At 41.1% G+C, this 26,851-nt stretch overlaps 1 protein-coding gene and 1 non-coding gene across 9 annotated transcripts in view; one reads left to right on the top strand and one right to left on the bottom strand.

The window, feature by feature from the left end:
• The window catches only part of FARS2 (phenylalanyl-tRNA synthetase 2, mitochondrial), a 591,973-nt gene that overhangs the window by 524,417 nt on the left and 40,705 nt on the right, over positions 1-26,851 (bottom strand). For 2 of the 8 annotated variants that reach the window (XM_059688517.1, XM_059688522.1), the window contains one exon: positions 3,112-3,198. The exons of 5 other annotated variants lie outside the window; for them this stretch is intronic. The gene's annotated coding sequence lies outside the window, so the exon portion shown is untranslated. Of the gene's footprint in view, positions 1-227; positions 295-3,111; positions 3,199-26,851 lie in introns of all 8 variants that reach the window. One more of the 8 variants, XM_059688516.1, reaches the window with a different exon arrangement.
• LOC132232009 (U6 spliceosomal RNA) lies at positions 9,718-9,824 on the top strand. Its single transcript, XR_009452173.1, has one exon. It is a non-coding gene; the product is annotated as a U6 spliceosomal RNA (small nuclear RNA).

Here is a 26,851-nt window from a genome sequence, read left to right as displayed (position 1 = left end):
ATCACTAAAAAATAACCTTAAAAAAAAAATGGAATGCAAGCCTTTGATCATAAGGATCAAGAGGACAGCACAGCCAGCCGCCTGACCCAGGGAAGATTGCATGGGGGTGCTGGGACCCTGGGCACAGAACAGCTTCATGAAGAGCCCCCTGGAGGTGCCGCATACTTGTCAATGTCAATGATTGCCAAAAAATGAGCAGTGCCCATCTGCTAACCCCAGTCAATTACCTCCTTTACGAGCATCCTGAGGCAGAGAATTCTCCAGGCTCACCACACATGCTGTCAGCTTAGTTATCTGTTTAAGAGATTTATATAGGGTCACACGGGGCTATAAGATAACTTATTTAAAATAAATGAGCTCAGATTTTCACATTGTAGCAATGAGAAATGTCTGTGGCAAGAAATGCAATACTCATAAAGATCTGGGGAAGAAAGCAGAAACCACCTTTCACTTCTGGTGAAGACAGGAGTGTGTCTGGTGTTGCTACACACATGTGTGTCTAAGAAACAGGAGGCAAAGTGAGAGCAGGGCTGGCATCTTCTGGGCTGACTCTGGGATAAAAGATGCAAATCAGAAAGAGTGTTCAATCCTAACAAACATTAATCATCAGATGGAAACTGATTTAAACTTGGGCTACTTAACCCTACATGCCGTATCAGCTCTGTGGCCAACCTGGAAAATACTCAAAACTTTTCCACATAAATTAATGGTAATTGCTTCTTTGCTTTACACCATTTTGGCATATGAAAGGTTTCATGGAACAACCCTACTTTCAGATAACAGGATCACGGTGGAAACCTGTACGACAAACAAGGACAAAGTTTTTAAATTTTTATACCTAAACACTCATTTTAAAAACAAAATCAAAGCAAGAATATTTGTTTCCCTAAACTCCAAATCTCATCTCTAAACTATGATGAACTTTACACCAAATAATCTTAAAGCCACAGTCCAACACAGGGAGGACAATGCCAGACCCATTACTGTCTTTTTAAACAAACTCCCAGGGCCCAGGAGAGACTAAGACAAATCATTCCTCTACCAAAGAATCCTCACATTGACTATGGTTTACTCAAAGATACAGCCAGATTTCCTGGAGCAATGATATGGCCAAGTATTTAAATGCATAAAAGGGCAAGTGCTAGAGGTGGTGAGGGTATAAGCAAGAAGCCTTCAGGAACTACAGAAATTGTAGCTCAAACATCATCAGTCTCCAGTCTATAAAATGAAACTACCGTTAGAATCAGAGAGTGACCTGGAGTTTTCATTGAAACCTAGGAGCAAATAGTTGTCTTTCCTCTATCTCTAAATTCAAGGCTCTACGAAGTAAATGAGCTCTGTGCTCTACAGCAACCAGCACTAAATTACATGAGTATTTAGGCATATTCCATAAGGATATGAAAATAATTTTATACCACAAATAAACAAAATAGGAGAAATTCCCTTGGTATTTGAGGAATATATTCCAGCAATCCCACTAATAAGGACATGCTGAGAACAGACATTTCTGTATCTTTGTAGTGGCAAAAATCTCAAGAGCCCAAATAACAAGGCACTCAAGAGAATTTGGAGCAATGATCCTATACCTTGACACCATGAACATCAGAATTATCTGTGAAGCTTTTAAAAAATCCCAATATCCAGGGCACATACCATCAGTTACACCAGAATCTCTGGAGGTGGGCCTCCATTCCATTCCTTTTTCAAGCTCCCCAGGGAGATTTCAGTGTACATCCAAGGTTGGAAACCACTAAATTAGAGATTATTCTCAAGATACTTTGCAGATCAGAGTTCTTCTTAGCATAATTGTGGGCCCTTGAAATGCTAGGATCAGGAGTCTTTGTCTATAACTAACATCCAGCTATGATAGTGTGCTATATGAGCTATTCTCCTCAACACTGGGAAAGGAGCTAGGGCGCATGAACACCCAGAACCCCCTCTTAAAATGCAGCTTAGAAGAGGTCGCTGACCCACATGGCCTGCTCAGATGAGCGGGCTCAAGGAGGCCCCTCAATCTGTATTTTCAGTGGCACCTCCCTGGAAAAATGTAAGAAGCGCTAGAGACAAACTGCAACATGAACTGACACATGGGCCCAGCCGAACCAGCATTGCCCAGAGATAGCACTATTTTCAGAATGCCACAAAGCCACCTGATGCCCAGTCCTTGACAGAGAATACATACCCTTTTAGCAAAATACACACAGGGATTAAAGGAATAGGTACATTTCCTAGCTATTGCTCCTCTGTTGATAAAGCTGGTAAATTTACTTTATTGAATTTTTTTTTTAAAGTCCTCAATGTTTACCATTGAAAACCCTCAATTTAAATCCAGCTATAGATAGTTTTGCTTGCTTTTATTTGAAACTCTGGCAGGGGTAGGTAGCAAATGTATTATAAACTACACGAGAATCAATGTGGATTTATTCAAAACATTTAAAAGCAAAATTTATCCAAGAAATTTAAATTTTTAAAAAAATCAAATAAATTGCACGGATTTTAAATACATTTTAAGTAACAGAAGAGTTTAAAACATAAATTTAGAAAAGCAACAAAAAAAACAAAATTAATATTTTTCTACAAAATATGGCATTTTTTTTCAAGAGCACTTTTAACAAACAAAACAAAAAAACAGAAAGGAAGACCAATTATTAAATCTAAGAGTGCTTGACTACATGAACTCTGAAGGCAGGCTGCCTGGATTTGAATCCAAGTTCCAACACTGTATTAGGCATAGTGTCCCTATGCTTCATCTTAACACCTGTATATCAAAGGTTCTAGAGCAGGGGTGGGCAAACTTTTTGACCGAGGGCCACAATGGGTTCTTAAACTGGACCGGAGGGCCGGAACAAAAGCATGAATGGAGTGTTTGTGTGAACTAATATAAATTCAAAGTAAACATCATTACATAAAAGGGTACGGTCTTTTTTTTTTTTAGTTTTATTCATTTCAAGCAGGCTGGATCCGGCCCGCGGGCCATAGTTTGCCCACGGCTGTTCTAGAGTCAGACTGTAGGGTTCAAATTCATATCTGCACATGGTAGTTATGTGAGCTCATTTAACTTCTCTGAACCTCTTTTCCTTCTCTGTAATATTGAATAAGAGTAGTAACTACCCTCTACCTGGAGAAATTGGAATCCTGGTGCACTGCTGATGGAAATGTAAAATGGTGCAGCCACTGTAGAAAACAGTATGGCAGTTCCTAAAAATATTAAACATAGAATTAGCATATACTACATATACCCAAAAGAATTGAAATCAGGAACTCAACCATATTTATATAGCATATTGTAAGGATGTAATATACATGAAAGTGCATAGCAACATATGTATTTCCAATTGCCAAAAGGGAAACACAACCAGTGCCCATTGACATATAAATGAATAAATTGTGGTATATGCATACAATGGAATATTATTCATTCTTAAAAAGGTCGGAAATTTTGACAGGTACTACAACATGGATGAATCTTAAGGACATTATTGCAGTGAAATAAGCCAGTCTCAGAAGGACAAACACTGTATGATTCCATTCATATGAGGTACTTAAAGTAGTCAAATTCATACAGACACAAAATAGAATGGTGGTTGCCAAGGGCTGGAGGAGGAAGGAATGGGGAGTTAGTGTTTAATGAACACAAAGTTTTAGTGGGGGAAATTAAAACGTTTTTAAATGAATGGTAGTGATACTTTACAAAACAAAGTAAATATAGTTAATGCCACTGCATTACACACATAAATATGTTTAAGAAAGTAACTTTTATGCCTTGTACACTTTACAAAATAAAAATAAATAATAATAGTCCCTACCTCGTAGAGTTGTTGTAAGGGTTAAATAGTTCTTATGTATTTAGAGAGTGCCCTGCACAGAGTAACCTTCCCAAAACATTAGCTAGTATCTTATTTTCCTGCCTTTGTAGTTCCTTCTAAGCCTTGGCTTCCTTCTAGTATAAATGCTCCTTCATTGGGACAGAAATTCCACTGCAATTGCGTAAAGATGAAGAAACTACCTAATTTTTGCAGAGTCTTCGCACATTGAGCTGTAATTACCACATTTTTTTAAAACAGTGATTTTATTGCCTTTATTTGCTAAATGGTTTCTTAATAATTTTGCCTCAAAAATGGGTTCACAGGCTAATCTATCATATAGGTCTGAAGGAAGTCCCCCTGCTCATTCATAAATACTCTTTCACGTTTTATCACAACTAAGACTATTTTACTTCTTTGATCATTTTTTGAAAACCTTTTATAAAAATTTCCAACCATACCCAAAAGTACAGAGCTCAACTAGCTTGGATGTACCCAACTTGATAACCAACTTGAACTTTTCTGATTCTATCTAATACTCTACCTTCCATCCCCCCCAAAAATTAGAATAAAAATACCATAAGAGGTACCACTAAAGTAATAATGTCCAGCTCTAACAATCATCATCATCACTATTTTTCTTGTACTTTTAGAAGTTCTTTTTTAACATCTTCTTAACTTCCTTTCAATTTTTCCTTTGAAAGTACAAATAATTTCTATATCTACCATGCCAACATCATTGTAAGGATATAATATACTGGTACATGAAAGTGCATGTCTGACATGTATTAGGTTCCTGAGAAATATTAATTCCCCAGAGACTACCACCTCACCTTACTCTCCAAGACAACAGACACCCTGCCCACACACATACACAAACGACATAACCTTCTCCATTCTTTGTCCCTTACCTTCCTAAACACTGGTCTTTGCTTACTTCCTGTCCCTTCTGTCTCCTAATAGGGGATCCCAAACACAAATGCCTGATCAAAAATCCAGTCCCCTATAAGACCCCACATAAAAAAACAAATATAAAAAGTAGATTAAACTGAATTGATAACTGTTTTCAATACTTAAGGTACCAGTCCGTATATTAAAAATCAAATATATACTCAATCTAGTGCCTGTATATTATGTTTATTTAACAGAAAAATCAGGCTAGATACTACATTGCAAAATGTCACAAACAAATTCCTATGCAGGTCATTCCTGTGTGTGCACGTGCACATTTATATGTTAAATATGAAACACTTTTTGATGATCTGAGAAGTTTTATATGCTGATGAGATTCACTTCCTTGTAATACTTTTCGCCACTGGCAAACCTAACACCTCTAATTTGTTTTAAAAGGAATTCTAATCACCCAATCAATCATACTCTTGACCTTCAGCCTTCACAGTAACTTCACTGTGGTCAAAATTGGTTCTAAAAATTCATGCTGCAATAGTTCTGTTGTCCTCAAGCTCCAAAATGCCAATGACAAGAATATAATTTGAGCGAACCCTCTGGTAGAAGGAAAAAACAACACAGTAAGTTTCTAATTCATCTTCTACCAAGGTTCTTTAAATAAAAGTGAATATCTATGATATTATTAAGTAACAGATTCTCCTCCACTAGGGTTTAAAGATTTCAAAATCACCGAAGTTTTGTCCAGCTGGTGTGGATCGGTGGTTGAGCATTGACCTATGAATCAGGAGGTCGTGGTTCAATTCCTGGTCAGGGCACATGCCCAGGTTGCGGGCTTAATCCCCAGAAGGAGGCATGCAAGAGCAAGAGGCAGCGGATGGGTGAGTCTCTCTAATCACTGATGTTTCTATCTCTCTTTCCCTTTCCCTTCTTTAAAATCAATACAAATACTGTTTCTATGTGTGTGTGTGTGTGTGTGTGTATATATATCTATATATCTATATATAGATATATAGATATAATTTTAATCATCAAAGTTTCTCTTCGCCACAAAATGGCATGGTTCACTTTGGCTTTAAATAACCTATCATTCTTTATGCAATGATATAAAATGACCACATAATAACCCTTCCAATTCATACCTCAACCCCTCCTAGCACACACTTAATCTTAACTGCACTGGCATCCTACTTCAATGTAAAAGAGAGCTGTCTTCTTGCCTAAGCCAACAATTTATGACTCATTCACTTTAGAATACAAAACTGCTCAAATTTATCCTACTAAAACAAAAAGCACTCCCTCTCTTGAAGGCCCCGTGCAGCCACAGCGCCCTCTGTATTGCCTCATCTCTATATTTCTCAAGAAGTCACTGAGGCTTAAACATCAAACACTTCTTGTCTTCATTTTCTTATCCTTTCACTACTCTAACCAATGAATCTAGGTTCTGCTATACCACTCCCCTGGAACTATTTTCAATGGTGTCACCAAAGGCCTCCCATTTACTCAATCCACTGGCCACTTTTCAGCACTTATCTTACTTAAACTCTGTGTAGTGTTGGATACTATTAATCACATTCTCTTCAAAACTGTCTTCCCTCTGTTTTTATGTCCTCTCGTCTGGCCTTCCTCACACCTCTCTAAATATTCCTACTTAGCCTCCTTCAAGACCCACATCCTCCAACATCCCTGATGGGTCAGTGACCACAGAGTTCCATCCTTGGCTCTGTACTCTTCTCCCTTTACTATATACCAGTGGTTCTCAACCTGTGGGTCGCAACCCCTTTGGGGGTCGAGCGACCCTTTCACATCCTGCATATCAAATATTTACATTACGATTCATAACAGTAGCAAAATAACACTTATGAAGTAGCAACAAAAATTTTGTGGTTGGGGGTCACCACAACATGAGGAACTGTATTAAAGGGTCACGGCATTAGGAAGGTTGAGAACCACTGCTATATACCCTTGCTTGGTCCCCTCTACTTGTGAATATAATTGACTTCAATTACCAATTATATGCCATGGTCTTTCTCTATTATTTCCAATTACTGTCTCCACTTGGGTGAACCTCGGGCACATTAAACTCAACATATCTAAAATCTAATACTACCTCACACATTCACTACACAGGTGGATGCTACCACTACCTAATTACTCAATCCAGAAAACTGGAAGGCATCCTTTCCTACTCCCTCTTTTATTCTTCAAATTCAATCAGTTTCCAGGCCCTATTGTCTAAATCCCAAATCTCTAGGATTTGTGCCTCCCTTTCCATCTCCTCCACTGCTGCTACTTCAGGCTTGATCGTTTCTCACCTAGATTTCCAAAATACAACACAAATGCAGTTCTCTTTCTCCAATGAACACATCTAGCTCTGACTAGCTCTCCAGACTACAGTCAAAATGACCTAAAATTCAAGTTTTATAAGGTCATTTTCTGCTTAAAACTCATCTAAAATCTTGTATCTTTGTAATTTATTTCCTGAATATCTAACCTACCTCATGATTCCCCATCAGCACCTCCCTAAAAACATCAGCCATGCAGAAGCACATGTCCATGCAAACATAGCTCCCTCAGTCCAAGAAAATGCTCTCATTCTCTTTGCTTGGTTAATTCCTAATCATCCTGACAATCCCCCTGAGAAAACCTTCTCTGGCTCAACTTGTCCATGTTAAATAACTCTCCATTCTGTTCCCACAGCACTGTGTTTTATCAAAGCACTCATCACAGCACCTGTTTACTTATCTAGCACTGATCATCCAAGTTAGTTTTTTGTTATATTTGTTGACTTATGGGTCTCTCCCACTAGAACATGCACTATTTGGAAGAAAGAAATGTATCTTATTAGGCTTTACATGTACAATAACCACATATTTGCAAAATTGCCAAATTATATTCATAAGAAAGGCTTATTTGTTAAAAAATATATTCAATATGTAATTCTAAGAATAAAAATGATAAACGAATCATTAAATATCAATACCAGAGATAAGAAATGTTATGTTTCATAATGGAGACCTCAGATTTTATTTTCTTACAAATTATAAAAGTCAAAAGGTCGACAGTGCAGAGCCTTCCATTTAAACAGCCAAATCTTGATCTGTTTGGGCCTGATAAACTCCACTGGCCTTTCCCTGATGACTCCGAGACCCCGTCCCACCACAAAGGTGTGCAAGCACCCAGTGGGAGGCAGTTGATTTGGTATACCCTGGGACATTTACTGAATGGCCTCAGACCCAGCACTGGCACTGAGTTTGAACCTGTATTGATCTACTGAACACCACTCGCCCCTACCTAGTGACTCACTGAAAACCTACATCTTGCAAATGGAGTATTGCTGGGGCTCTTTCAATGACGGCCTAACAGCCAGCAGGCAAAGGCAAGTGGAGGTAGATTTCGGTGTTCCTTAGGACTTTTGCTGACCTGCCCCCAGACCCAGTGCTGGTAAAAGCAAACCTTGGTGCACAGTCTGATCCTTCTTGTGCATACCCAGGCCCAGAAGAGGCAGCCCAAACTGTGGATTGCTTTATAGCTCTAAACAGGTTGCCCAGGGCCAGTCACAGGCAGCATCTGACATTGGCCTGCGCCAGAGTACCTCCCAAGAGGCCTCAGAACCAACACCCAAGGATATGTTTATTAATTTTAGAGAGAAAAGTATCAGTGTGGAGAGAAACATTGATTGGTTGCCTCCCATGCGCACCCCAACCAGGGATTGAACCCACAAGCTGGGTATGTGCCCTGACCAGAATCAAATCCATAACCTTATAGTGTACAGGACAACGCTCCAACCAATTGAGCCACCCAGCCAGGTCTGTCCTTGTACATTTAAATGTAAGTAGAATACCTACATCTATTAGTAAAAGTTATTATAATGTAAGCGAAAAGCAATATTACATATGGACCCCATATAGATAATTTTAAAGTGTACAACTTTAAAATACTAGTTTTAGTTTCTGTGGACGAGATCAAACATACTAGAGGTTTAAGTCTATAATAACAGTCCATGAATCCATCTGAACTCTCCCTACGAGAAGCTCAAAGAATTATAGGTATATATATGAGTTACCACAGCCACATGACTACATCCCACAGATCTACTGAACAGAAATGTTCCTAAGGACTAGAACTTAGCTGTGTGTTTTTTGCTTTTTTATTGGCGGGGGGGGGGGGGGGGGGCCTACCTATAAGTGTTTTGCGGCCTTCAGCACCCACTATTTTACTTATCTCAGGAAATTTTCCCTAATGTCCATTGAGGATGTGATTGCAAAATTATGTGTTCCTTTTAGGGAAGCCCTAATATGCCCATTCTGTGGCTGCCTTCTAAGCATCTATGCCAATGTAAGTCTCTCATGGGGCTGCATCTCCTGTTCCATTCCTTAGTCTTCTGAATACAGTGATGCACCCACAGCAACAAACAACAAGTCATTTGGTGAAGATAACACTTCCCTTCAAATTCCCAAAATTTCCAAAACTCATTAAATGACTGAAAAGCCATTTTGAATCCTTAAGTTTAGATGTGCTTATTTTTGCAGTTTGTCCAGTGTTAACAATGATATTATACTGATAAGTTAGGAGGTATTAAAAATATTAAGTAACTGTTCCTGATTAGTTTTGCCTTTATCAGTGGAGAGTGCTAAGAAGTTTGGAATACCAAGCACATGACAACACATATTCAAGAAATCAATTTTATCTCCTGTCACTTAAAAGTAATTTTCTAGAGTTATTGGTTTCTTCTAAATGAGAGAGATGATCTTTCTCAGGGTGAGCATGTAAGGTTAGTAATGGCTAGGAGCAGTGACTAAATTGGATGGTTTCAAATCCTTAACAAGAAGTGTCTACCACTTCCCAATATAAGGCAATTATGCATTTAGTTACATCGGGGTCCTTCTAAAAGAGGTGATCCCTGTAGACACATAGAAATTGGTATTATATATTGGTTTGAACAATGACTATGGAATTTCATGGAATGAAAACATTCATCATCAAACTCATATAAACAGAAAGGAGAGTGCTCGCTTTGGCAGCACATATACTAAAATTGGAACGATACAGAGAAGATTAGCATAGCTCCTGCACAAGGATGACACGCAAATTCGTGAAGCGTTCCATATTTATAAATAAATAAATAAATAAACAAACAAACAAAAAAAAAACAGAAAGGAGAATAGTGGTTACCATGGCCAGAGGGAGTGAAGAATGAAGAGTTACTGCTCAATGGATACTGAATTTGAGATAAGAAAAAAGTTCTGAGAATGGAGAGTAAAGATGGTAGTACAACAGTGTAAATGTCCTAATACCACTAAACTATACACTTAAAAATGGTTAAAATGGTAAATTTTATAAGTATATTTTACCACAATTTTAAAAATCCATCATGAAACATAACTTTTAAACATTTTCTAGACAATGTTCTAGAAATAGATTTTAGTGAATTTTGCAGCTGTCTCATTAAGCCTGAAATACCAAGCAAAGCATTTAACTGACACACAAATCTATTCCCATGAAGAATTTAGACAACAGTCTATATATTTTTATAGGCAGTTCTTCTCCCTCTGAGCTACCTGCCTTTTGGTCATTTCATTTCTTGAAGCACCAATTTCTGTGTGGGCAGGTATAGAAAGAACAATTAATTTTGTAACTACTTAACAGAGGAAAATGGACTTACATGAGGTTTCTGAATTACTAAATTTTAGCTAGCTGTGTTTTTCCATGCCACTATTAACATGGGTAATGAACACATTTTCATCACAAGTCAAGCAGTTTCCATTTGAAGGCAGGTTGTCATTATTCCTGCCCAAGAAAACAAGTCATACAGACTTCCAGCAGCAATATACAGGGACTGGGCTGGCAGCAAACTGGGCAGATAATCCTTTTCCCAGAACATGCAGTGGGCACCACTGCCCCAGCTACTGACCCAGACAGCTTACAGGTGAGGGACTGAAAACACCCCAGCCTTCAAAAGACAGGATGAGGGGAAACTCCAAACACAGAACTCCCTCAGTGCCTCTGCAGCTCAGGAACTCTTGAACGCCTTGGCCAGCAATGTGTCCCATTTATATATACCTTGGCATTCTACTGGGTTTTCATCTTCTTCACATAGCCTTTTCCACACCAGCTGCTTTCTAATAGCAGGTTTCTGGTTGTGTTCATTACAGCTCAGTTTCCCTTTCTAGGAGCCACACAAAGCAACTGAAGGACACACCCCAAAACCCCTGAACAGAGCTGAGAAAGGAGGGCAGTGAGCTAGCATTAGGACATCTGTCCTCTGGTGCACACACAGCCTCCTAAGGGTGGCTGGAAGACATCATCTACCTTCCTCTCCTTAGTGGGAGCCAAACCATGTAATTTCCATCCTGCTCCATCTCTTTCAAAGAGAGAAAAATAGAACCTCTGCTGCCGGAAAGAGCTGAAATGCTTGGTAATGAAAAAAGGCTGCATTCCCATACCAAGTTAATTAAGAGTCAAACGTGAAAATTATGCTTCTCACGTCAGGCTTTGGTTGTTTAGTCTTAATGAGGAAAAAAAAAAAAAAGCCCAGTGAGGTTGAGTAGTTATGGAAGATAATGTTAAGAAATGTATTTTAAATCCACACATCATAACAACCACTGGATAGAGACATTTCTGCCCAAACATATTTCACTAATTAAACTAAACTTCTTTCAAATCAAGTATGCCATTAATACTATCACTTTTAGTAAATTACCTTATAAAAATGCTTCATTTTACTATATTTTGAAGAAAGCATAAGCCTCTGGTATTAGAATACCATGTGAATTTAACAAAACAAAAATTAAAAAAGAAAAAAAAATTAAAGCCTATATTCCTTCAGACCTCATTCATTGATGGCAATAATACCAAGCCTTCTGTGCACACCCTCTTTTTCTCAGAAAATGAACGCAGAGTATCTTAGCTCAAGTAGCTATAAAAAAAATACCATAGAGTTGGTGGCTTATAAATAACAAACATTTACTGTCCACATTCTGGAGGCCGGAAAGTCCAAAATCAAAGTGCTGTCAGATTTGGTGCCAGGTGAGAACCCACTTCCTGCTTCACAGACAGCAGTCTTTACACTGTGTCCTCACATGGTGAAAGAGAGGAGAAAGCCTCCTGGTTCATAGACTGCAGTTTTCAAATTGTGTCCTGACATGGTGAAAGGGAGAAGAAAGCTACCAGTGTCCCTTTTATGAGTACACTAATCCTATTCATGAGGGCCCCATCCTCATAACCTAATCACTTCCCTATCCAGTGGTCAGCAAACTCATTAGTCAACAGAGCCAAATATCAACAGTACGATTGAAGTTTCTTTTGAGAGCCAAATTTTTTAAACTTAAACTATATAGATAGGTACATTGTTATTAACTTAATTAGGGTACTCCTAAGGCTTAGAAAGAGCCACACTCAAGGGGCCAAGGAGCTGCATGTGGCTCCAAGCCGCAGTTTGCCGACCATGGCATACTATCACATTGGAGGTTAGGATCTAAACATGTGAATTTCCCAGGGAGGGAGATTGGGGGAGACAAACATTCAATTTATGACACAGAGTAATGAGAATATGTTCTTAATCTTCACACTGTCCCTAGGGGTAAAGGGAGCATAGATTATTTAGGTTCTGTTTTGGCTGAAGAGAGTTAAGTAGAAAAGGTAATCTGATCACAGATCACAGAGGCTGGGGTGGAGCCCTGATGAACTCTAACCTTCTGGTGCTGAGTTCAGTACTTCACTCGTTTCAGGATCATACTGTAAGAGTTGAAAAATATCAACAATCAATGGCTTTATTTGAAGTTATAATTTAGATTAATTATTGATAAATTATAACTTTAAGAAGAAAATATTTTAAAAGAATAAGGTTTTAAGCCAAATAGAGCAAGTTATAAGATACCAACTCACAAGTACCCACTCTATTCAATACTTCCCTCATTTATTATGTGGAGATATCCACAATGAGCTAGGCAGATAAATATATCTTAAAATGAGAGGTCCAAGAATGAAAATTGACAATGTATGTTGGGATTTTATTGAAAAAAATATTTGAATAAAGCTGAGCAAGGAAAAACGCCAATATGCTTCCACATTTTGAATAAATTACAACACACAAAGAGTCAATAAAAACAGAAGTCCTTCGTTGTTACAAATAAAAAAATAGTATTTACAACATACATACACACACACACACACACACACACACACACAATTTGGAATCAGTATCCATTTTCTTTTCCTCAAAAAAGTAATTGAAAAGTACAGTCATTCTAAAACCTCTGGGTCAATTCAGTCTTAAAAGCAAATTATTTCGCAATTCTAAGCTGCCACTTTATTTAATGTTTTAGTTTAAGCCTTTCAAAGAGTCAAATATCTGAATGTGACAGGTACCATTTAATGTGACAAAGATATTGGGAACCAGCCCCTGCCTACAAATGCAAAAAGCTTTAAGTAACATTAAATTAAACCCAGTACCTGTGCATTTATCCTTATCTGCAATCACCATTTCATCAATGAATATGGAAAAGTAAAGTTAACTACAGAGTAGGTTCTGTATGAATTAGGCTTAAATTTCTCCTTATCACACCGTATTGAGGTTGACTCAGGAGTGTACTGAGCCTGCATTCAAGAAGCACAGGCACATTTTATTTGAAGGAATCAGAATAATGTGTATTTGCTCCTATACTGTCTGATTTATAGAGACAGGATAGATAGGCAGAGATCTTCCCAGGTTGGCCCAATCCCATGGGGAGTGCCTGGACAAACAAACACCTCCTGCTCCCGATTTAAGTCTTTTCTGCTCCACCAGCCAGTCACTCAATTACATTTGACCTGCGTGCCCCACTTCAAATCTCCTAAAAACAGCCTGTTTGGTTTTTTGTGAGTCTTTGTTTTAAAATTTGTACACATGGGCCTGTGATTATTTAGGGGAATAAAGTCACTCTGATCTAGAGAACAGCTTGAATTCTGGAATACTACTTTAAAAGAAATGAAACTGATTTGCAAATATTTCTTGTGCATTTAGAAGAGTGCTGGGAACAGAAAAGAGTAAGGAAAAGTCTTTGCCATCAAAAGATTTCAGAAGGCCAGCCTTGCAAGATCCCAAAATTACCTAAAGGCAATTACTGTGCCTTTATCAGTCACACATCTTTTTTTTAAATATATTTTTATTTATTTCAGAGAGGAAGGAAGAGGAAGAGATAACCATCGATGATGAGGGAGAATCACTTGATTGTCTGCCTCCTGCACGCCCCACAACTCAGGCATGTGCCCTGACCAGAAATCAAACCGAGTCAGTCACAGATCTTGGAGGCAGCAATAGTGCCAGTGGTTCTCCATCGTGAACACTAGAATTACCTGAGAAGCTATTAAAAATATTTGTGTCAAGGTACCACTATCAGAGAATTGTATTTGATCGCTGAGAAAGAACCCTGACATTAGTAGTTGCATAAGCTCCCAGTGATTCTAACATGCAGCCATAATCAAAAACTACTGCTCTGGACAGTGCAGAAATTCATACCACTGCTAAGGCTAAGAGTTCTCAAACTGGTTCTAAAACTGTCAAGGGCTGTTCAAATCAGCCTTGGATTTCATAAAATAGCTGGCATTCTACCCATACATTTTTTTTCTTTATGTTCCAAAATATTATTTATATCATCTGGACTTCAACTAACATGTAACCCTGAGGAGGCTATAAGAACCTTTAGATAACCATTTTATAAATTACCTAGACTGTCCCATAAAATCACTTTTATTACAAACTAGTGGCCCTGTGCACGAATCCATGCACGAGTAGCTCTCTGCTGCTTGCCTCAGCTGACTGCCCTGCCCACCACCACTTGTAGCTCTCCGAAGCACTTAGCTTGCTGCCCCACCCTCCTGCGGTTCAGTCGTTATGTGAAGGCATCCCAGACCAATTTGCATTTTACCCTATTATAAGTATAGATACTTCTTCATATGAAAATCTAATTTGTACTTAATAACTGAATTATTCAAAATGTTACTTAATAAAAACATGATTTTGCAAAAATAGAAAAATGAAATACTGACCATTTTCAGGACTCCTGAAATTATCCTCATACCTTTCATGAAAGTTTTGCTAATACAAGCTCTGATAAGATAAATGCAGGCCTGTGTATATGCAAAACTAGGTTTTGTTTTATAGATTTGCTGTTAGGGTTTGAAATAGTAAGGCACATATGTCACAAAAGACTGGTTAAATGGGATAGCAAGAAGTCTTGGTGTAACATTAACTGTCATATATTTCATGATTATAGGTAGGATCAATTCTAAAATCTGCTTAAGAGAGGAAAAGTTCAAGTACAGGACTTATTTTCCCTTAAGTGAAGGTTCTCCCTTGTAAAAGTGGCTTACCAAGGGAAAGTATGAACACATCTAGCACAAAATCATCTGAGTGGTTCATGGAGGATCTGGATATGCAGATGTGAGGTGACAATTATTCTTCCTCATGGTATTTACATCATCAAACTAAAGTCAGGGCCTCCCCATAGCAATGCTGATAATAGCACACACCTGAACAAGCTCAGAAAACATGAATGGATACCTTCTGCTATTTTAGTCAGCTATCTGATTTGGGCCTGATGACAATGGTCCTCAATCCTGGTGGCACATTTGAAACTGATAGAGTTGGCAGTTAGGCAATGAACAGAGCAGGAACGATAGGCCCAGTATGAAATGTCACCAGGACAGAAAGGCCTGGGTGCCTAGCAATAGCCAAAACTAGAGAAAGCAACTATTATAGGCTAGGACCTTATCCCTAGGGTAACGTTCCCTCCCTTAGCATGTAGCTAGTAATTTAGACCTCCTTAGAGGAGGGACAAGGGGGGGGTGGGGGGGGCAGAGAATAGCCTCATGTGACTCCCATACAAACCCTGAACACCCTCCCGTAAGCATTAAGCCCTCAGGATAATGAAGTTCTGACCCCATCAAGTAATCTTAGGAACAAAGCCTAGGGTCTGTTCACCACAGAAATAGAGTTTTGGTCACACCAAAGATAACATCTAGGCCTCAGTTGTGTTTCAGTTTCAGGCCCAGAAAAGCAGGAAAACCAGACAAAATGATAGCAGATTGCTATCAGAACCAGAAGCAATGACTAATGACCCCCTACCCCAGTGCCAAACAATTAATAGAGACATGACCCTGAAAGGACACACCTGGAAAGCTGATGAATGTTCTATTCAGATCCTCCCCTGAGGCAAGGGACCCAGTGTGCACATGCGCGCGCGCGCGCTCTCTCTCTCGCTCTCTCTCTCTCTCTCTCTCTCTCTCTCTCTCTCTCTCTCTCTCTCTCGCCATGGTCAGCAAACCACAGCTCACGAGCCACATGCGGCTCTTTGGCCCCTTGAGTGTGGGTCTTCCACAAAATACCGCCACACTCAAGGGGCCAAAGAGCCGCATGTGACTCTCGAGCTGCGGTTTGCCAAGCTGCAAGTTTGCCGACCACTGCTCTAGAGCACACCCACAACTCCCTTCTCAAGCACAATACCTTTGCTTGCTTTCTTCTAAGCTCCAAGGGTCCTTCTTTTGCTTCTGTAACTTGTTTCCTGAGTCCACGCAGCCCAGCTGGTTCACTTCTTCTGTGACTTTCTAAATAAACTTGTAGCAGCATCTTTGGCTCTGAATTATTTTTTAGGTGAACTGAAGACTCGAGGTCTAACACCACCACTAACAAAACCCCTGAGACTTTTTAACGATGTTATTGCTGGACCCCATGCCCAGAGTTTATGATTGACTTGATATGAGTGAAACTAGAATATTGGTGTGTGTTTTTAAGGTTCTTAGGTATGTCCTAGTGTGGCTCAGTTGATTGGTGCATCATCCTGTACACCAACGGGTCTTGGGTTCAATTCCTGGTCAGGGCATAAAACCAGGTTGTAGGTTTGATCCCCAGTTAGGGTACATGTGAGATGAAGCTGATCAATGTTTCTCTCTCTCTCTCTCTAAAAAAATATATGTATAGCCTGGCTGGCATGGCTCAGTGATTGAGTGTTGACCTATAAATCAGGAAGTCATGGTTCAATTCCCAGTCAGGGCATATGCCCGGGTTGCAGGCTTGATTCCCAGTGTGAGGCATGCAGAGGCAGCCAATCAATGATTCTCTCTCATCACTGATGTTTCAATCTCTCTCTTCCTCTCCCTTCCTCTCTGAAATCATTAAAAAATATATAAATATGTATATATAAAATAAAGGTTTTTAGTTGTGATGAAGGGACCTGTTCCTGAGTAAGATGAAGCTAATGCTGTTAGGAAGGAGCCTACGGAGTACTGGAGATGGCTGCACACAAAACAAGCCCACCATAGAGACTTCAGAATATTATTTTTGTTTCAAGAAAAATATTTCTAAAGCCAACAGACACACTGGAGCCAAGTCCGATTTATGACCTCAGATGGCTCTGCCCCTTCCACCCAATCACCATAGACACTTGACTAGGGAGATGCCTACATTCCACGTTCAACATTGCAAGCTGTGAAAGAGTGTAGAACAGGCTCCAACCAGTTCTAACCCAGTGGAGAAGGGAGAGTGAAGGAATCCTGGAGCATCTCCCTGTGCTGACCTGGCTCAGGAGCCCACCTGGAAGCCCACCCAAGATGGTGATGGGGATCTGGCAGTGTGAGGAGCAGGACTGCCAGTGGCCAAGAGGATGAGCTTAGGGCAGTGATGGCAAACCTTTTGAGCTCGGCGTGTCAGCATTTTGAAAAACCCTAACTTAACTCTGGTGCCGTGTCACATACAGAAATTTTCTGATATTTGCAACCATAGTAAAACAAAGACTTATATTTTTGATATTTTATATAAATGCCATTTAACAAAAATCAACCAAAAAAATGAGTTCACGTGTCACCTCTGACACACGTGTCATAGGTTCGCCATCACTGGCTTAGGGTAATGGAAATGGACCTGGGAAGCCTGGTGACCTGAAGCCCTGTAGCTAGGCTCCTGCAGCAGGAAAAGGCCATGCAGTTCACTTTCAGCACCACAAAGAGGAAACCAAAGCCACCAGGACCACCAGTGCTGTATCATCCAGGACTGCAGTGCTGCTGAGGCCCAGAGCGCCATCCAGGACTGAAATGACACCCACAGGCCACCTGGACAGTACACAGGTGATATGGGGCTCACAGGGGTCCTGATGTTGGAGACTCGGGCTGACCGCAGACTCCAGGAACCAGGAATGCTTGCCACGAAGGAAGACTCCAGTACTCCCCTTGTACTGTATTTTCATTTTATAAGTAATTTTTTGAAGCCAGAGAAGCCAACAAAGGCAGCAATGGGGCTTATAGAAACAACAGTGGAAATGATGAAGCTGAACCAGCAAATAAACTCAAATCCAATAAAAAGTGGTAGAAACCGGGCTGTTAGTGAACAAGTTATCTCTCTAGGCTGAGACTAACTTTATGCTGGCAAACCTGACAAACAAAACTAAGAAGTATAGAAGGTTAATTGAAAATCAGTGGAACTATGTACAAAAAAGTAGTGAGATCCTATAAACGAGACAAGAATTAGTCTCCCAATATGTGAAACAAACTTCAGAGCTGAAAACAACACAGCCCTTGGCAAAGGAAAAGCTAGAATCTGATTTGAAGCAGCAGTTGGGAGGCAGTGAGGGGACATTTTACTGGTAAAGGAGAAACAGTACAGAGAATTGCAGACTTTACATGATGCTAAACAAAGCCTGAGTTGAGACAGCTGCAAAGTCCCGTGCTTGTTACCTACAGAAAAGAGCTTTACTGGACAAGCAACTGAATAAGCCAGCAAGAAGCATGTCTGGAAAGAGGGAAGCTAAAAAGGAAGCCCCAGGCCTTGTAGGTGGCAGTAGAGAGGCATGCTTCTGAGCTGCACCACCTCCAGAGAGCCACGAGTTACAAAAGAGTTAGTGCAGCAATCTTAGCAGTGTCCGGAGGAAAAGACCCCTGCCCCAAAGCTAGTTAAAAATTCAGAAGCAGCAGCTGCAGCACGAACAGTTGTCTATGGAGTGCTTATTCCCAGAGAGGCAAGGACTTCAACAGGGTGCTCCAAAGAACAGAAGGTCTTCCCTAGCAACTGAATCAATCCACAGTAATCTCTAAACTATCACTGATTCAATAAGAGCTGGAGCAGGTATTCTTAGGTGCTGCATAAACCTGGTTTAGAAGGCTTTGGGATCTCATTGCTACTGTAAAATATCCATCATGACATGTTAGTATGAAGGATATGGTACTTTTTTTCCAGACAAACTACAAAATATTTGTGTAACTAGCTTCCCCTAATTAGGTTTCTTTAAGTTCGCTCTTTGGTAAACAAGGTGTCCCTCAATCCTCCAGATAACCTAACACCATTTGCCAAACACTCATGTATGAGAAAACCACCTTGGGGAAGTGAGAGGAAAACAATTGTGTGATTTCATCTAGTTGAGTCAGATTTCTTTATAGAAAAAGCACCCTTAAGGATAGCATCTCAGATTGACTTTATATAGTGCTTTCTGGTCTGTAAATGACCAGTATCAGTTTATTCTCATTTCTTTTGGGCAATTCAAAACACAAAGGCGCCCTGACCGGTTTGGCTCAGTGGATAGAGTGTCGGCCTGCGGACTGAAGAGTCCCAGGTTCGATTCCAGTAAAGGGCATGTACCTTGGTTGCGGGCACATCCCATCCCCAGTAGGAGGTGTGCAAGAGGCAGCTGATCGATGTTTCTCTCTCATCGATGTTTCTAACTCTCTATCCCTCTCTCTTCCTCTCTGTGAAAAATCAATAAAATATATTTAAAAAAAAACAAAACACAAAGGCAAACTGTTTTTCAGCCTTTTTTTTTTTTTTTTGAAAGTTTGTGCCAGTGGCCAGGTAACTTCTTCTATAGTTTGCTCATGAGTGAGAAGGTACTCTAATAACAGCAAGATCAATAAATGCTAAGTAGAATGACCTTATGTCTGATGTAGGCCTCACAATTATAGCTTTCAGTAAATTGAGAAGGGAAGACAGAGGGGACATATACTATGTCAACTCTTTTGAAAATGTTTTCTATGAAGTAATAACTCTAGAATCAATGAGGTGGCTAAATGCCTCTGCATGTTTTAGAAAAATATATCAAAAGAAAGTTTTTAAATATCTGGACAGCTTTTTAAAGAGTCTTGTGCCATCTATTTCCTTAGCAACATCCTAAATTCTAAGATGCCAAGATTACATAAATACAGTATTTTAGTTTTAGGTCCCCAATTATATATATTTTTTAATATATTTTATTGATTTTTTACAGAGAGGAAGGGAGAGGGATAGAGAGTTAGAAACATCGATGAGAGAGAAACATCGATCAGCTGCCTCTTGCACACTCCCTACTGGGGATACGCCCGCAACCAAGGTATATGCCCTTGACTGGAATTGAACCTGGGACCCCTGAGTCCGCAGGCTGACACTCTATCCACTGGGCCAGACCGGTTAGGGCCCCAATTAAATTTTTGAACTACATGTGCACTTAATAGTACATAAAAAGCTTTTTGTAATTAATATGTGCCATATATTTATGCCTATTTAATAGAGCTGGGAATAGTATTTTAAATTAGTATAGGCTTTTAGAGTAGGTTGTTTTTTTTTATGTGTGGTGTTTTGTTTTGCTTTGCTTTAATGACATATTTTGATGGTTAGACTGATGATTTATTTGCTGACTTCTAGTACAGAAATATAACCCCATATCTTAACATTGCTTTTCTATGAAAAAATATAATCAACTGTATGTTTTCCAGAAATTATAATAAAAAAACTTGAAAATAATTTTCTTGAATTTTATTTTATTGATATGTAAAGTGAATTCCTTTAAATTGCATTACGAAAAGGACTGTCCCTCAATGTGCTTTTAACTTGTAGCTTTAAATTTTTTTCTGTTAAATATGTAGTTTCTTTATTAAACAAGCATTTTGTTATTAAGAATTAAAACCTATCTGGATTTAAAAATAAACATATAAGTAAGGAAAAAGGTTCTCAGGTGTGTAATGTAAGGCCAGAGTAGAGAACCAGTAGGCTAATATGATCCTAGAACAAATAAAGCGCAACAAGTTCAGACGAAGACAGGTATGATCTTTGGGCTTACTTACACAACTCAAATCCTGGTCTCTCCTCTAGACGACAAGGGAAAGGTGGCTTGTGAAAGAGGGAGGAGCTTGAGCTCACAATCAGACAAGACTTCAAATCTCAGCTCCATTAACTAGCTGTGTATCCTTAGCCCATTTGTGAAAGTTCTTTCAGCCTGTTTCCCCAGATTAAAAATGGTACTAATTATATCTCGTCGGGGTTTTACCAAGACTAATATGAATGAGATGTAAAACAACTAGTACAGTTTTGGTTTCATCCCATTTGTCAGCAGAGTCCAGGCTTGTTGGGCACCTACACTGGGGGTTCCAGGTACCTTTCTCAAAGTTCTCATAAAAAATGAAAGTGGGAATGTAGGTAAAGTACATAGCACAAAATAGTTTTATTTCCCTTGCTCTGCCTATATTTTGATTTCTGTTTCTAATCAATTATGCTTCTGAAATATTTCCTCTTCATAAAGCAAATAACTCTCAAACTCAGAGAACAAAAATTCACAGACAACCCAATGAAAATATACTAGAGAGAGTGATGTCAGCAGCATGGCCATGTTAGCTGACCTCCAGGTCTCTCCCCATGCAATTACAACAAGTTGGACAGCTATAGTTCAACAAAGGAAATCCCAGCTCAACACATAAACACATCTGAGAGATCCATATATTGAGACAACTAAATGTGGACACATCAGAGCAAGTGGGGTAGGCAGGATGGAGTAAAGACAAAGACAAAGGCCACAAACAGTCCATCTCTTGCCTCCCAGCAGATGCAACAGCAGTGAAGGGCTCCAGGGAAACTCCACTGAACAAACTGAAAGGGCAGAAACAGCAACTGAGCCTTGGTGGCTGGCACATATTGAGGCTGGGTCCAGGGTCAGAGATAGAGACAGAGAAGCACTGCAAAGGGTCACAGCATTCAATAGCCCGCCAGCACCAGACAAATGATTCTGCAGATGTGGGAACCTGCCCACCCAATCCCCCGTGTGGCCAGTCGGCAGTAGAAATCATCACTCTGCCAATAGTAAAAGAACTGAAAAAAACAAAAAACTTTCCAGGCTAACGCCACAGGAGAGAACAGAGCCCCAAACACATGAGCCCACTCCCCCGAACTCCTAGCCTACCCCTCCCCCACCTATCATAGAGGAGCCCGGTAAAAGAAGCTGGGTCAACTCCAACGGAGTTGCTCTGCTGACAGCTTCTACCTACAGGAAAGTGGCATAAGCAACACAGTGGCCACAAGAACCACCCCCTGCAACAATCCAGAGGAGTGGTGCTAGAGATCCCAGAAGCCCCAGTAGTGTAGGTAGGAGAAAAATAAACACTTGAGCTTCAGCACCACCTACTGGAAAACAAAAGAAAGACCTCTATTATCAACCTGCTAAACTTCATTACCACAAATACCCAGGCAGAAAAATAATTCACCAAGCACAATAAATAACGAAAGTAACAAGAGAATTCAGAAAGAAAATTTAAAAATCTCGAGAACAAACTTAAAGACATGGATGACTGATTTAAATGACAGGGAATTTAAGATTGCAGTTCTTAAAACAAACAAACAAAAAACTAAACAAGATACAAGAAAACTCAGAAAAGCAAACTGAATTCAATTAGCTCAGTAATAAAATCAACAAATAAGTATTTCAGAAAAGATTACAACTGTAAAAAAAGAACCAAAGAGAAATTCTGAAGCTAGAGACTAAATAAATGAAATGGTAACCAGAGCAGACCAGATGGAGGAAAGATTCATGCACTGGGCCTCTAGTAAGCTAATAAAACACCTAGTTATCTCAATCCAAAAGGCCTTCTCCATGGCACACTGTATTAAAACTATCAAAACTTAATGACAAAGAAAAATTATCAAGGCAAACAGGGAAAAGAAGATGATAACCTAAAAAGGAAACCCCATTAGATTCTCATGGAATTTTTCAGTGGAAACACTACAAGGTAAAAAAGTGTGGAATCAAATATTTGAATTATTAAAAAATAAAAATCATCAGCCAAGAAATATATATCTAGAAATTATCCTTTAAATATGAAGGAGAAATAACGGCTTTCCCAGATATACAGAAGCTGAAGGAATTTACCAACACAAGACTGCAATACAAAAAATACTGAAAAGTGCTCTTCTACATGAAATAATAGGGCAATAGGACACAAAACTGTAAGTAGACTAACCAAAAGAAGCAAGAAATTACAATCTCTGTTCAGAATAAGATATTAAACACTTAAATATAACGAAGATTAAAGGAGGTAAAAGTTTTAAGAAATAAAAAAAAAGCCCAGTTGGCGTGGCTCAGTGGTTGAACATCGATCTGTGAACCAGGAGGTCACGGTTTGATTCCTGGTTAGGGCACATACCCAGGTTATGGGCTTGATCCTCAGTGTGAGGTGTGTAGGAGACAGCTGATCACTGATTCTCTCTCATCTCTCTCTCTTGATGTTTCTCTCTCTCTCTTTCTCTCTCCCCCCCCCTTCATCTCTGAAATCAATCATCCTAATAAAAGAGAAACATGGTAATTAGCGTACGACTGCTACCCTTCCCATTGGCTAATCAGCGAGATATGCAAATTAACTGCCAGCCAAGATGGCTGCCGGCAGCCAGGCAGCTTGAAACTAACATGAGGCTTGCTTGCTTCAGTGATGGAGGACTCCAACGTTCCCCTGCCTGCCTTGCTGGCCTCTGAGCCTGCAGTTTAAGAAACATTGTGATGAATATAGAAGCTAAAGAAAACCCCAGAAACCTGCTTTCAGCTAGCCAGGATTTCAGAGCTGGAGTTATACATTGTTCTGATTATAGAACCGAAACAAACCAGATACCTGCTTTCAGCAGCGGAATCCTCAGAGCTGGAGCCAGAGCTAAAGCTTGCCAAGAATAAAAAAAGAAAAAGAAAAAAAGGAGCAGTTGGGAGCTTCCGTCACCCGCCAGCCTAAAAACAGCCCTCAGCCCCTCACCCAGACTGGCCAGGCACCCCAGTGGGGACCCCCACCCTGAAGGGTGTGTGACCAGCTGCAAACAGCCATCATCCCCTCATCCAGGCTGGCCAGGCACCCCAGTGGGGACCCCCACCCTGATCCAGGACACCCTTCAGGGCAAACCAGCCAGCCCCACCCATGCACCAGGCCTCTACCCTATATAGTAAAAGGGTAATATGCCTCCCAGCACCGGGATCAGTGGAGCCACGAGGCCTCCCAGCACCGGGATCAGCGTGACAGGGGGCAGCGCCCAAACCCCCTGATTTCCCTGCAGCTCTGTGTGTGACAGGGGGCAGGGCCACAACCTCCCAATCGCCCTGCTCTGTTTTTGACAGGGGAAGGTGCCCTAACCTCCTGATCAGCCCTGCTCTGTGTCTGATAGGGGGGAGCTCCCCAACCCCCTGATCGCCTTGCGGCTCTGTGTGTGACGGTGCGGCGCCCCAACCTCCCCCCCACGGGCCTTGCTCTGTGTGTGACAGGGTAGAGCCATAACCTCCCCATCGGCCCTGCCCTGAGTGTGACAGTGGCAACGCCCCAACCCCCTGATCGGCCCTGCTCTGTGGGTGATAGAGGGCGGTGCCCCAACCCCCTCATCCGCCCTGCTGTGTGTGTGACAGGGTGCGGTGCCCCAACTCCCCTATCGGCCCTACTCTGTGAGTGACAGGGGGGAGCTCCTCAACGCCCTGATCAGTCCTGCTCTGTGCATGACAGGGGGGAGCTCCCCAACCCCCTGATGGGCCCTGCTCTGTGCGTGACAGGGAGGAGCTCCCCAACCCCCTGATCGACCCTGCTCTGTGCGTGACAGGGAAAAGAGCCCCAACCCCCCTGATGGGCCCTGCTCTGTCCGTGACAGGGTTGGCACCGCAACCTCCCCATTGACCCTGCCTTGAGTGTGACAGAGGGCGGTGCCCCAGCCCCCCAATAGGCCCTTCTCTGAGCCCGACCAGGGGCTGCACCTAAGGATTGGGCCTGCCCTCTGCCACCCGGGAGCAGGCCTAAGCCAGCAGGGCGTTATCTCCCAAGGGGTCCCAGACTGCGAGAGGGCACAGGCCGGGCTGAGGGACCCCCCTTTCCCCCCCGAGTGCACAATTTTTTGTGCACCGGGCCTCTAGTATATAATAAAAGCCTAATACGCTAAGTCAGGGGTCCTCAAACTTTTTAAACAGGGGGCCAGTTCACTGTCCCTCAGACCGTTAGAGGGCCAGACTATAGTTTAAAAAAAAAAACTATGAACAAATTCCTATGCACACTGCACATATCTTATTTTTAAGTAAAAAATCAAAACGGGAACAAATACAATATTTGTATTTGCATGTGGCCCGCAGGCCATAGTTTGAGGACCCCTGTGCTAAGTGTTCAGTCGTCCGCTCAACCAATCAAAGTGTAATATGCTAATGATATGCTAAGGCCGCTCAACTGCTCACTATGACATACACTGACCTCCAGGGGGCAGACAATCGACTGGTCGACCAGTCACTATGACAGTGAAGGCGAACCTTTTGAGCTCAGCGTGTTAGCATTTTGAAAAACCCTTACTTAACTCTGGTGCCGTGTCACATATAGAAATTTTTTGATATTTGGAACCATAGTAAAACAAAGACTTATATTTTTGATATTTATTTTATATATTTAAATGCCATTTAACAAAGAAAAATCAACTATGATGTGCACTGACCACCAGGAAGCAGACGCTCCGACCGGTAGGTTAGCTTGCTGCTGCGGTCCGGCCAATCGGGACTAAGCAAGACCAGCCAGACATGCCCTGGAGCCCTCCCACGGTCCCTCCCCAGCTGGCCAACCTCCCACATCCCTCCCCAGCCCCAGTGGTGCGCCAATGGGGTCCCTCACCCTGACCTGCGGCCTTTTGCAATCTGGGACCCTTTTGGGGATATTGAAGAGCTGGTTTTTGGCCCGATCCCACAGGCCAGGTCGAGGGACCCCACTGGTGCATAAATTCATGCACCAGGCACTCTAGTAAAACTATATTTAAAAAAGAAAAAGAAAAAAAGACAATAGCTACTGCGATATGCAAATGAACACAGCATTAAAAGAAATAATTTGTGACAACAAAAACATAAAAGGGGAGGGGGAAGAAATGAACTTGCACAGGTGAATAGAGATGAAATGTATTCAAAAGAAAAAAAACTGCACATATGAAAACTGCTTTTGTATATACCTAATGGTAACCACAAAAAGAAATCTAGAATGAGACACATAACATTAAAAAATAGAAATTGGAGGGGAGAAAACTCATAGAATACCACCAAACTAAATTAGTAGTTAGAAATACAAGGGAAAAGAAACAATGGAGACACAAAGCTATTAGAAAACAAAGGATAGAATGGCTATAGGAAATCCCCATCTACATATATAAAAGCCCAGTGACCAGAAAGGTGGAACAACCAGAAGGACCAGTGGCTATGACGCGCACTGAAGCAGCCAACCAGCCTGATCAGGGCTCTGATCGGGCCGCCCGCCCCCAGCCAGCCCGTCCCGCAACACCCTGATCGGGGGTGTGGCCAGCTGGCCAACCGCCCATGGCCCCTCCACCCAGTAGCCAACCGCCCACAGCTCCTCCCCTCCAGCTGACCCCACCCCCGATCAGCTCCCTCCACCCCCATCGGGAGCAGGGCCGGCTGGCCAACTCCAGGAGGCCGCTTCCCTGACAGCCTGGCCCAATGGGCCCCCATTGGGGTGGGCTGGTGGAACCCCAACCATGCACAATTTTGTGAACCAGGCCTCTAGTGTATAAATAATCACCCTAAATGTAAGTGGACTGAACTCATCAATTAAAAGGCACAGAGTAGCAGGATGAGTCAAAAATTAAAACCCAAGTACATGTCGCCTATGGGAGACACATCTCAGCTGCAAAGACAAACACAGAATCAAAGTGGAGGGATGGAAAATGATGCTCCAAGCAAATGACATCCAAGGAAAAGCAGGGATAATTGTACTTATAACAGACAAAATAGATTTCAAAGTAAAAAAGGTAACAGGAGACAAACATGGACATTTTGTAATGATAAAAAGGAAAATACATCAAGAAGATGTAACACAGCCCAGCCAGTGTGGCTTAGCAGTTGAGCACTGATCGACTCAGGAACCAAGAGTTTGCTGGTTCA

This window comes from Myotis daubentonii, chromosome 3 (assembly GCF_963259705.1).
Source record: "Myotis daubentonii chromosome 3, mMyoDau2.1, whole genome shotgun sequence".
NCBI lineage: Eukaryota > Metazoa > Chordata > Mammalia > Chiroptera > Vespertilionidae > Myotis > Myotis daubentonii.
Note: the sequence above shows the minus strand (reverse complement) of the source record. Positions and strands in the feature narration are given on the sequence as shown.